Source organism: Crinia signifera, chromosome 2 (genome assembly GCF_055691185.1).
Source record: "Crinia signifera chromosome 2, ASM5569118v1, whole genome shotgun sequence".
NCBI lineage: Eukaryota > Metazoa > Chordata > Amphibia > Anura > Myobatrachidae > Crinia > Crinia signifera.
This window is the reverse complement of record NC_139218.1, coordinates 216,839,074-216,852,270: the sequence shown is the minus strand read 5'-3', so window position 1 is coordinate 216,852,270 and position 13,197 is coordinate 216,839,074. Positions and strand designations below refer to the sequence as shown.

General features: G+C 55.7%; 1 pseudogene; it reads left to right on the top strand.

Annotated features, from left to right (window-relative positions):
- Nucleotides 1-4,428: 4,428 nt before the first annotated feature.
- Nucleotides 4,429-4,566, top strand: LOC146060859 (U2 spliceosomal RNA; annotated as a pseudogene).
- Nucleotides 4,567-13,197: the final 8,631 nt, after the last annotated feature.

Genomic DNA, 13,197 nt, shown 5'->3' with positions numbered 1-13,197 from the left:
TACATCCTTGTTTCAGTAGCATCATCTGGAACTTGTTACTACAACTCTTTTTCAACTACACACTTTCTGTTGTCCCATCACATACTTCACATGAGCAGAACTGTGCACATAACCTCACATCACACCAATGGTGCATGTTTCCGATATAAATGTGGGTTATTTGACATGGTTGTGTTCACATGTGTCATTGAAGTGTAGCACTATCTACAAACACACCTTTCTATTATTCTCCAAAAATACATATAACATATGTACACACATATGACATTATCAGGGGGAGAAACACACTTGCCTTTTCTTCACTGATGTCAAATCTCTGACCACTGTTAACACCTGGTTCACTTCCTCTGTGATCTTCTCCCAAAGGTTTCTCCTTGCACTGGCACCCGGCTTCCTGGTAGGTAATTCTATCCATTCTCGTGCCCTGGGAACTAAAATATGCAATTCTGCCTCTAGAAATGCAGGGTTTCTTTTTTTGGTGGTGGTATCCTGCTCAGTACTCGGCCTAGATGGTGCAGGTCGATTTCTGGTGGCCCCAGTTCTCTCACCATGCAGTTGCTGGGTCACACATGTTTGGAAAGATGCAACCTCTTGTTCTGGCTGGTTGCTTGGCCCTTGTGGAGCTGTTGGCGTTGTTAGTGAGGGGCCCCCTTGCTCTTAGGCCCTCCTTCTCCGCTCCTGCTCCCTCTGCCTCAAACTTTCAAGCAGGGATTCTGCTTGTGCTCTTTGTAGGGCGTCCTCAGCTGCGGAATCATCTGAGCTAGACATGTTTGCAGCAATTATGGTCAGCATCTGACTAGATATTTATATGGTAATCTCCCACCTTGAACAAGGGGGCGTATATTTTTTACTGCAATGTAGTAGCTAATTTTCGCCGATATTTCCCGCCGATAATTTCCGCCGTTAATTACCGCGGAAATTACGCAGGTCTCAACGCACCTGAGCATTCACCTGTACATGCACATACACAGGTTGTTGACCATTGTGTGCTACATGGTGAAATGTGTGCACATGTTATTCCAATGATGAGTGTTTTTAGGTGGTCTCTGTTGGCAGTACATGTATGCTTTCTTAAACAAATGTATAAACATACCAACATTGACTTCCGGTTCCGCCCCCTGATGGAGCAGTAGCAGGGGAACAGAGCTCCGATAACCGGGAGCCCAAACACCCGTTTTCACGGCCCCCAGCCTCCGCAAAAGCCCGCCAGCTACCACCCCCATTCCTCCTACAACTCCTCACCGCTGTATGAAGCTATTTTAGCGCAATGCCGAACACCCAAGGACGCAGGAAAGACAAAGAGGCCAAAACTCCTGGTCCCAAGATGGCGCTGGACGCCGTCTCCCGCCGCGCAGCACCGCCCTCCTCACCATCCAACTCCAGGGGTCCCATTTCCCCCCTGCATGAGGCCCCGCAAGGGGACCTGGGGGCACCGCACAGTGAGTACCCGCAATTGCCGCAGCAATTACCCTCCCCAGACGCCCCAGTCACTTATGGGGATATAATTGGTTTAATTTGGGAATAATTTAGTCTGCGCTTTAGAGCTGCCTATATAATTTCAAAAAACAAAGAGACCACCTAGTCTCCTTAGGAAAGACAGTTTGTAGAGAAAGATATTTTGAAATATAAATATAGGTGCTATTGAATAAGAGGTTGGTACTCCCCTGAGGCTTCTGGAAACTCCCGATTAGGGTCCCCGTGGTATATTTTCGTAATGATATATGAAACGAGAAAAGAAAAGAGAGAGCCAAGCTCCTCGTGTAATCCTGTTTAGGTATGTAAATCACACTTTTTTATGATTTAGACGGTGACTAAATTCATTAGACAGTATTTCATGTGTTGGGGTATCTCCTCCTTACAATCTCACTCACACAAAGAGTAGATTAAATCGCATATCAAAACATCAGATATCCAGAGTTGTCAGGAGATGGTATAAATCGGGGTTTCCCCCTCTGTTATGTACTCACAACAACGTAGATGTCAAAGCGCATATATCAGGTTCTTTCACCTATGGATTTTTTTCTTTCTCCTCCTGGTCCAATAAATGATTTCTGGATTCTTGTAACATTAAACAAGTATCCTTTATTAAAACATACAGTTTTAAAAACAAATATGGTTTATGAGAGAGACTTTGGCTGTGTGAAACCGGTTAGGGCTGGATGGAAAGATGTTTAAAGAGTATGTGGAACAAGTCTTACCGGGGCCCCCTGTTCATTGTCCACCTCACCTTTTCAAGAAAAAGAACCACGGAGGTTCGAAACGCGTCGGTGCAGTTCCCTTTGTTTATATCTGAGGAGACATAACGGCTGGTGGAGCGGAAAAGGACGTGGATTGGAGGTGGACAATGAACAGGGGGCCCCGGTAAGACTTGTTCCACATACTCTTTAAACATCTTTCCATCCAGCCCTAACCGGTTCCACACAGCCAAAGTCTCTCTCATAAACCATATTTGTTTTTAAAACTGTATGTTTTAATAAAGGATACTTGTTTAATGTTACAAGAATCCAGAAATCATTTATTGGACCAGGAGGAGAAAGAAAAAAATCCATACAGTAGGTGAAAGAACCTGATATATGCGCTTTGACATCTACGTTGTTGTGAGTACATAACAGAGGGGGAAACCCCGATTTATACCATCTCCGGACAACTCTGGATATCTGATGTTTTGATATGCGATTTTATCTACTCTTTGTGTGAGTGAGATTGTAAGGGGGAGATACCCCAACACATGAAATACTGTCTAATGAATTTAGTCACCGTCTAAATCATAAAAAAGTGTGATTTACATACCTAAACAGGATTACACGAGGAGCTTGGCTCTCTCTTTTCTTTTCTCGTTTCATATATCATTACGAAAATATACCACGGGGACCCTAATCGGGAGTTTCCAGAAGCCTCAGGGGAGTACCAACCTCTTATTCAATAGCGCCTATATTTATATTTCAAAATATCTTTCTCTACAAACTTATGGGGATATGATTGACGCCATCAGAACTGCCATAGGCCCACTGCTGCAGGCACAGACAGATACCCTGGGCAGGAGAATAGATCAGCTACACCACAGACTCCAATCCACAGAGCAAACGGTGGGAGCTAACTTCGCTGACATAGCTGACCTAAAATCCTCCCTGCAATCTGCCAACAAAGAAATAGACCACCTTTAACAACAAAGTCCAAGACCTGGAAAACAGGTCGAGAAGATGTAATCTGCGCCTGATAGGCATACCTGAATCAGTGAAGGGACAGGAGCTGTTTGACTTTATCAAATTTACACTGCCAGAATTACTCCATATTACTGACAGGTGTAATGATCTGATTATAGAACGTGCACACAGATTGGGAACACTACGGCCACAGGAGGGCGCCCGACCCCGCGCTGTGATTTTCAAAACTTTGAACTTCCTGCACAAGGAACTAATCTGGGCATCCTCCCGCAAGGTGCGAGCCATTTCCTGGCAGGGACACAAGATACTAGTGTTCCAAGATTATTCGGCTGAACTTTCTAAAGCGAGGAAAAACTTTGCCCCGACCTGCTCAAAACTCATCCGTGATGGGGTGAAGTTCGCAATGATATACCCTGCGCGACTACGAATCTTTGAAGGAAACTCATTTAGAGATTTTCTGTCGCACTTAGACGCAGAAGCTTACCTCCGGGAGGCGACACCCCCAACCCCACAGCAAGCAGACCGAAATGACTGGGCAGCAGACCCCAACTAACGGAGAGACACCCCCCCTCACCTCACCTCACCTCTCTCATCCACTTTATCATCTACGCCTCATCTACTTTCAAATCCCACAACCCCCCCCCTACCCATGGATACCTTACACCCATCTTCATTGGGCGTTATCCACAACCAGAATGCTACCGAAGTTCTGCTACAGAACAGTCTTCTTTTACCACCACCTCTGTCTACCTTCCTCAGGACACAACTAAACTGCCTTTATATGAACACAAAAGTTCCTGATGGATCAGTATGGACACACACTTCCTGGACACGAACTAGATAACAGGATCTTACCTGCATAAGTTATACTTAATAAGTGTTATACACCGATAGCATACCTCCCAACTTTTGACCTGAAGAAATAGGGACACTCGCGCGGCGAAGCCGCGTGAGCGCCCGAAAAGGGGGCAGGGTGTATGCAAATGAGGGTGCGGCTTATGCTAATTAGCCGCGACCTCATTTTCATACGAGAATAGACGCTGTGTGCATGCGCACAGCGTCTATTCTACTAGATTGGGGGTCTCCCAACTGCCACCCCCCGCAGCGGGACAATGCCTGCCGCGGGTGGGACAGCGGGACAGGACCCGAAAATCGGGACTGTCCCTCTAAAATCGTGACAGTTGGGAGGTATGGCCATTGTGCGCTGCCATCTGCAAATGGATTTCCCTCCCAGTCTGTATGTTGGTATGGTGAGTGTGCAACCATCGCTTCTCGGCCTTTTGGCTAAGATCAAGTGTAGTATCTGTTCTTATCAGTTGGGTATGGACTGGCCTGCTGGCAGAGAATAGAGAAAGGCTGGTCTGAGTAGCTGCTCTGATGGGCGGAGGGTGTGGGACCCCTCTGTTTTTTTCCCGGGAGCAGTGAAAGGGCTAGCTGAGTACCTTCACCTCTGCCAGTGGTAGGAGGTGTTGTTTCTGTAAACCCACTGGTAAGAGGGGGGGAGAAACACTGGGCCTAGTAGTTTGCTCTCTTGACGGGGTTCGTAGCCCCCGAAGGATGAGTCAACGAAAGGCTCAGTCTAGTATCCATTCCCAGGGAGCGGAGAAAAGCTGAGACCGAGTAGATTGGTCCAGGTTGGCTAAGCCACCAGCCTGGGCACAGCGAAAAGCTCAGCCTAGTATCTTAACCCTGGGAGCGGAGAAACACTGGGACTGAGTAGATTGCTCTTCCAAGGGGGGTGCAGCCCCTAAAGCAGTCATTTGAAAAGCCCAGTGGAGTACCCATTCCCATGCCAGGGGCTGGAAAGTGCCTGCTGGTGAGACGGAGAAACACTTGGTCGGACGCTGACTGGTCGTCTGCCTGGAGCCCGAGGCTGCACTGTGCCCCCGGGGTAACTCGGGGGTGCCTGATTTGCACTGGTGATGTCCAGCACAATGCACTGAATGGCACTTGCACCGCGCACTTCCCTCTAGGTTAGGCTACACGTCCTTACCTCGTCCTTTTGGATGGGGTAGGACAATTTTTTACACCCCCACCCCGGCCTTCTGGCTAGGGCCTCTTTTTATTTCTTTCTTTGATTTGCACTTTTTAGCACTTCACGTTTTTCGTTAGTTTGTCACGTTTTTTTGATTTGGGTAGTGCGGCTGTCCCTAACGGGCCTTCCGTTCCCCAAACGTGACTGGGACTCTTCACCTTTTGGGGAGAGTCCCGGTCCCCTCGAAGGCAACCCCGAGCCGCAAGGCGGAGGGAAGCCTATGCGGGTCTCTCCAAACCTTCGGGTGCGGAGGACCCACCGTCCAAAACCCTTCCGGGGGTGGAGGAAACGCGGGTCTCTCTGAGCTTCGGCGAAGAGGACCCACCGATCCCTTTTTTCCCTTCCTCGGCCTTATGGTTGAGGGGGGTTAGGGGAACCATGGGGCCTTTCTCCTTTGGGAGAGGGTCCACACGTTCGTACGGCTGCCCCCTTTGCACGTGTTTAGGCACAGCACTGGTGGTGGTGGGAGCACACCTCGGGCTCCCTGAGTTTCTTCAAACCACTAATGTGCGTCACAGCGCCTTAACACAGGAATACATATGGATGACCGGCGGTCGGATTACCAGTGCCGGCATCCTGAAGGAATCCCGATGACAGGGGTCCAGTAAGTATTCCTTCACTCTGCATTCCCCCAACTCTCCCCCCTTCTCAGTGCCCAACCCTCCCTCCGTGCAGCCTAAACCTAAAATCCACACACACACTCACCCACCCACCCTCTATTGCCTAACCCTCCCTCCCTCCAGCCTAAACCTAAGCTCCCCCGCACACTCGCCCACCCCCTAGTGCATGGGTCTTCAAACTATGGCCCTCCAGATGTTGTGAAACTACATGTTCCAACATGCATTGCCACATTGTTTCCTATAATAACATGCCAAAACTATCAGGGCATGCTGGGACATGTAGTTTCACAACATCTGGAGGGCCGCTGTTTGAAGACCCATGCCCTAGTGCCTAACCCTCCCTGCAGCCTAAATCTAACCTCCCCCGCACACTTGCCCACCCCTAGTGCCTAACCCTCCCTCCCTGCAGCCTAAACCTAACCTCCCCCCACACACTCACCCACTCCCTAGTGCCTAACCCTCCCTCCCTGCAGCCTAAACCTAACGTCCCCCCACACACTCACCCACCCCCTAGTGCCTAACCTTACCTCCTTGCAGCCTAAACCTAACCTCCCCCCACAATCACCCACCTCCTAGTGCCTAACCCTCCCTCCCTGCAGCCTAATCCTAACCTCCCCCGCACACTCACCCACCTCCTAGTGCCTAACCCTCCCTCCCTGCAGCCTAAACCTAACCTCCCCCGCACACTCACCCACCTCCTAGTGCCTAACCCTCCCTCCCTGCAGCCTAAACCTAGCCTCCCCCGCACACTCACCCACCTCCTAGTGCCTAACCCTCCCTCCCTGCAGCCTAAACCTAACCTCCTCCGCACACTCACCCACCCCCTAGTGCCTAACCCTCCCACCCCACAGCCTAAACCTAACCTCCCCCGCACACTCACCCACCTCCTAGTGCCTAACCCTCCCTCCCTGCAGCCTAAACCTAACGTCCCCCCACACACTCACCCACCCCCTAGTGCCTAACCTTACCTCCTTGCAGCCTAAACCTAACCTCCCCCCACAATCACCCACCTCCTAGTGCCTAACCCTCCCTCCCTGCAGCCTAAACCTAACCTCCCCCGCACACTCACCCACCTCCTAGTGCCTAACCCTCCCTCCCTGCAGCCTAAACCTAACCTCCCCCGCACACTCACCCACCTCCTAGTGCCTAACCCTCCCTCCCTGCAGCCTTAACCTAGCCTCCCCCGCACACTCAACCACCTCCTAGTGCCTAACCCTCCCTCCCTGCAGCCTAAACCTAACCTCCTCCGCACACTCACCCACCCCCTAGTGCCTAACCCTCCCACCCCACAGCCTAAACCTAACCTCCCCCGCACACTCACCCACCTCCTAGTGCCTAACCCTCCCTCCCTGCAGCCTAAACCTAACGTCCCCCCACACACTCACCCACCCCCTAGTGCCTAACCTTACCTCCTTGCAGCCTAAACCTAACCTCCCCCCACAATCACCCACCTCCTAGTGCCTAACCCTCCCTCCCTGCAGCCTAATCCTAACCTCCCCCGCACACTCACCCATCTCCTAGTGCCTAACCCTCCCTCCCTGCAGCCTAAACCTAACCTCCCCCGCACACTCACCCACCTCCTAGTGCCTAACCCTCCCTCCCTGCAGCCTAAACCTAGCCTCCCCCGCACACTCAACCACCTCCTAGTGCCTAACCCTCCCTCCCTGCAGCCTAAACCTAACCTCCTCCGCACACTCACCCACCCCCTAGTGCCTAACCCTCCCACCCCACAGCCTAAACCTAACCTCCCCCGCACACTCACCCACCTCCTAGTGCCTAACCCTCCCTCCCTGCAGCCTAAACCTAACGTCCCCCCACACACTCACCCACCCCCTAGTGCCTAACCTTACCTCCTTGCAGCCTAAACCTAACCTCCCCCCACAATCACCCACCTCCTAGTGCCTAACCCTCCCTCCCTGCAGCCTAAACCTAACCTCCCCCGCACACTCACCCACCTCCTAGTGCCTAACCCTCCCTCCCTGCAGCCTAAACCTAGCCTCCCCCGCACACTCAACCACCTCCTAGTGCCTAACCCTCCCTCCCTGCAGCCTAAACCTAACCTCCTCCGCACACTCACCCACCCCCTAGTGCCTAACCCTCCCACCCCACAGCCTAAACCTAACCTCCCCCGCACACTCACCCACCTCCTAGTGCCTAACCCCCCCTCCCTACAGCCTAAACATAACCTCCCCCGCACACTCACCCACCAACTAGTGCCTAACCCTCCCACCCCACAGCCTAAACCTAGCCTCCCCCGCACACTCACCCACCTCCTAGTGCCTAACCCTCCCTACCTGCAGCCTAAACCTAACTGCCCCCCACACTCACCCATCCCCTAGTGCCTAACCCCCCTCCCTGCAGCCTAAACCTAACCTCCCCCGCACACTCACCCACCCCCTAGTTCCTAACCCCCCCTCCCTGCAGCCTAAACCTCACCTCCCCCTGCACACTCACCCACCCCCTAGTGCCTAACCCTCCCTCCCTGCAGCCTAAACCTAACCTCCCCCACACACTCACACACCCCCTAGTGCCTAACCCTCCCTCCCTGCAGCCTAACCCAACCTCCCCCTGCACACTCCCCCTCCCCCTAGTGCCTCACCCTCCCTCCCTGCAGCCTAAACCTAACCTCCCCCCACACACTCACCCACCCCCTAGTGCCTAACCCCCCTCCCTGCAGCCTAAACCTAGCCTCCCCCCGCATTCTCACCCACCCCCTAGTGCCTAACCCTCCTCCCTGCAGCCTAAACCTAACCTCTCCCGCACACTCAACCACCCCCTAGTGCCTAACCCCCCTCCCTGCAGCCTAAACCTAACCTCCCCCGCACACTCCCCCTCCCCCTAGTGCCTAACCCTCCCTCCCTGCAGCCTAAACCTAACCTCCCCCACACACTCACCCACCTCCTAGTGCCTAACCCTCCCTACCTGCAGCCTAAACCTAACCTCCCCCCACACTCACCCACCCCCTAGTGCCTAACCCCCCTCCCTGCAGCCTAAACCTAACCTCCCCCGCACACTCACCCACCCCCTTGTTCCTAACCCCCCTCCCTGCAGCCTAAACCTAACCTCCCCCTGAACACTCACCCACCCCATAGTGCCTAACCCTCCCACCCCACAGCCTAAACCTAACCTCCCCCGCACACTAACCCACCTCCTAGTGCCTAACCCCCCTCTCTGCAGCCTAAACATAACCACCCCCGCACACTCACCCACCCCCTAGTGCCTAACCCTCCCACCCCACAGCCTAAACCTAGCCTCCCCGCACACTCACCCACCTCCTAGTGCCTAACCCTCCCTACCTGCAGCCTAAACCTAACCTCCCCCCACACTCACCCACCCCCTAGTGCCTAACCCCCCTCCCTGCAGCCTAAACCTAACCTCCCCCGCACACTCACCCACCCCCTTGTTCCTAACCCCCCTCCCTGCAGCCTAAACCTAACTCCCCCTGAACACTCACCCACCCCCTAGTGCCTAACCCTCCCTCCCTCCAGCCTAAACCTAACCTCCCCCCACACACTCACCCACCCCCTAGTGCCTAACCCTCCCTCCCTGCAGCCTAAACCTAACCTCCCCCGCACACTCCCCCACCCCCTAGTGCCTAACCCTCCCTAACTGCAGTCTAACCCAACCTCCCCTGCACACTCCCCCTAGTGCCTCACCCTCCTTCCCTGCAGCCTAAACCTAACTTCCCCACACACACTCACCGACCCCCCAGTGCCTAACCCCCCTCCCTGCAGCCTAAACCTAGCCTCCCCCGCACACTCACACACCCCCTAGTGCCTAACCCTCCTCCCTGCAGCCAAAACCAAACCTCCCCCGCACACTCACCCACCCCCTAGTGCCTAACCCCCCTCCCTGCAGCCTAAACCTAACCTCCCCCTAGTGCCTAACCCTCCCTCCCTGCAGCCTAAACCTAACCTCCCCCGCACACTCACCCACCCCCTAGTGCCTAACCCTCCCTCCCTGCAGCCTAAACCTAACCTCCCCCGCACACTCACCAACCTCCTAGTGCCTAACCCTCCCTCCCCGCAGCCTAAACCTAACCTTCCCCCGCACACTCACCCACCCCCTAGTGCCTAACCCTTCCTCCCTGCAGCGTAAACCTAACCTCCCCCCGCACACTCACCAACCTCCTAGTGCCTAACCCTCCCTCCCCGCAGCCTAAACCTAACCTCCCCCCGCACACTCACCCACCCCCTAGTGCCTAACCCTCCCTCCACTTAGCCTAAACCTAACCTCCCCCGCACACTCACCCACCCCCTAGTGCCTAACCCTCCCTCCCTGTAGCCTAAACCTAACCTCCTCCGCACACTCACCTACCCCCTAGTGCCTAACCCTCCCACCCCACAGCCTAAACCTAACCTCCCCCGCACACTCACCCACCTCCTAGTGCCTAACCCCCCCTCCCTACAGCCTAAACATAACCTCCCCCGCACACTCACCCACCCCCTAGTGCCTAACCCTCCCACCCCACAGCCTAAACCTAGCCTCCCCCGCACACTCACCCACCTCCTAGTGCCTAACCCTCCCTACCTGCAGCTTAAACCTAACCGCCCCCCACACTCACCCATCCCCTAGTTCCTAATCCCCCTCCCTGCAGCCTAAACCTAATCTCCCCCGCACACTCACCCACCCCCTAGTTCCTAACCCCCCCTCCCTGCAGCCTAAACCTAACCTCCCCCTGCACACTCACCCACCCCCTAGTGCCTAACCCTCCCTCCCTGCAGCCTAAACCTAACCTCCCCCACACACTCACCCACCCCCTAGTGCCTAACCCTCCCTCCCTGCAGCCTAACCCAACCTCCCCCTGCACACTCCCACTCCCCCTAGTGCCTCACCCTCCCTCCCTGCAGCCTAAACCTAACCTCCCCCCACACACTCACCCACCCCCTAGTGCCTAACCCCCCTCCCTGCAGCCTGAACCTAGCCTCCCCCGCATACTCACCCACCCCCTAGTGCCTAACCCTCCTCCCTGCAGCCTAAACCTAACCTCTCCCGCACACTCACCCACCCCCTAGTGCCTAACCCCCCTCCCTGCAGCCTAAACCTAACCTCCCCCGCACACTACCCCTCCCCCTAGTGCCTAACCCTCCCTCCCTGCAGCCTAAACCTAACCTCCCCCGCACACTCACCCACCTCCTAGTGCCTAACCCCCCCTCCCTGCAGCCTAAACATAACCACCCCCGCACACTCACCCACCCCCTAGTGCCTAACCCTCCCACCCCACAGCCTAAACCTAGCCTCCCCGCACACTCACCCACCTCCTAGTGCCTAACCCTCCCCACCTGCAGCCTAAACCTAACCTCCCCCCACACTCACCCACCCCCTAGTGCCTAACCCCCCCTCCCTGCAGCCTAAACCTAACCTCCCCCGCACACTCACCCACCCCCTAGTTCCTAACCCCCCTCCCTGCAGCCTAAACCTAACCTCCCCCTGAACACTCACCCACCCCCTAATGCCTAACCCTCCCTCCAGCCTAAACCTAACCTCCCCCCGCACACTCACCCACCCCCTAGTGCCTAACCCTCCCTCCCTGCAGCCTAAACCTAACCTCCCCCGCACACTCCCCCACCCCCTAGTGCCTAACCCTCCCTCCCTGCAGCCTAAACCTAACTTCCCCCCACACACTCACCGACCCCCTAGTGCCTAACCCCCCTCCCTGCAGCCTAAACCTAGCCTCCCCCGAACACTCACCCACCACCCAAGTGCCTAACCCTCCTCCCTGCAGCCTAAATCTAACCTCCCCCGCACACTCACCCACCCCCTAGTGCCTAACCCCCCTCCCTGCAGCCTAAACCTAACCTCCCCCTAGTGCCTAACCCTCCCTCCCTGCAGCCTAAACCTAACCTCCCCCGCACACTCACCCACCCCCTAGTGCCTAACCCTCCCTGCAGCCTAAACCTATCCTCCCCCGCACACTCACCAACCTCCTAGTGCCTAACCCTCCCTCCCCGCAGCCTCAACCTAACCTCCCCCCGCACACTCACCCACCCCCTAGTGCCTAACCCTCCCTCCCTGCAGCCTAAACCTAACCTCCCCCGCACACTCACCAACCTCCTAGTGCCTAACCCTCCCTCCCCGCAGCCTAAACCTAACCTCCCCCCGCACACTCACCCACCCCCTAGTGCCTAACCCCCCTCCCTGCAGCCTAAACCTAACCTCCCCCTAGTGCCTAACCCTCCCTCCCTGCAGCCTAAACCTAACCTCCACCGCACACTCACCGACCCCCTAGTGCCTAACCCTTCCTCCCTGCAGCCTAAACCTAACCTCCCCTGCACACTCACCAACCTCCTAGTGCCTAACCCTCCCTCCCCGCAGCCTAAACCTAACCTCCCCCCGCACACTCACCCACCCCCTAGTGCCTAACCCTCCCTCCCTGCAGCCTAAACCTAACCTCCCCCCGCACACTCACCAACCTTCTAGTGCCTAACCCTCCCTCCCCGCAGCCTAAATCTAACCTCCCCCCGCACACTCACCCACCCCCTAGTGCCTAACCCTCCCTCCACTTAGCCTAAACCTAACCTCCCCCGCACACTCACCCACCCCCTAGTGCCTAACTCTCCCTGCAGCCTAAACCTAACGTCCACCCGCACTCACCCACCCCCTAGTGCCTAACCCCTCCTCCCTGCAGCCTAAACCTAACCTCCCCCCACACTCACTCACCTCCTAGTACCTACCCCCCCCCCTGCAGCCTAAACCTAACCTTCCCCGCACACTCACTCACCCCCTAGTACCTACCCCCCCTCCCCATAGCCTAAACCTCCCCCCGCACACTCACCCACCCCCTAATGCCTAACCCCCCCTCCCTGCAGCCTAAACCTAACCTCCCCCCGCACACTCACCCACCCCCTAGTGCCTAACCCTTCTCCACTTAGCCTAAACCTAACCTCCCCCGCACACTCACCCACCCCCTAGTGCCTAACTCTCCCTGCAGCCTAAACCTAACGTCCACCCGCACTCACCCACCGCCTAGTGCCTAACCCCTCCTCCCTGCAGCCTAAACCTAACCTCCCCCCACACTCACTCACCTCCTAGTACCTACCCCCCTCCCCACAGCATAAACCTCCCCCCGCACACTCACCCACCCCCTAATGCCTAACCCCCCCTCACTGCAGCCTAAACCTAACCTCCCCCGCACACTCACCCACCCCCTAGTGCCTAACCCTCCCTCCCTGCAGCCTAAACCTAACCTCCCCCGCACACTCACCCACCCCCTAGTGCCTAACCCTCCCTCCCTGCAGCCTAAACCTAACCTCCCCCCACACTCACCCACCCCCTAGTGCCTAACCCTTCCTCCCCGCAGCCTAAACCTAACCTCCCCCGCACACACACACCCCCTACTGCCTAACCCTCCCCCGCACACTCACCCACCCCCTAGTGT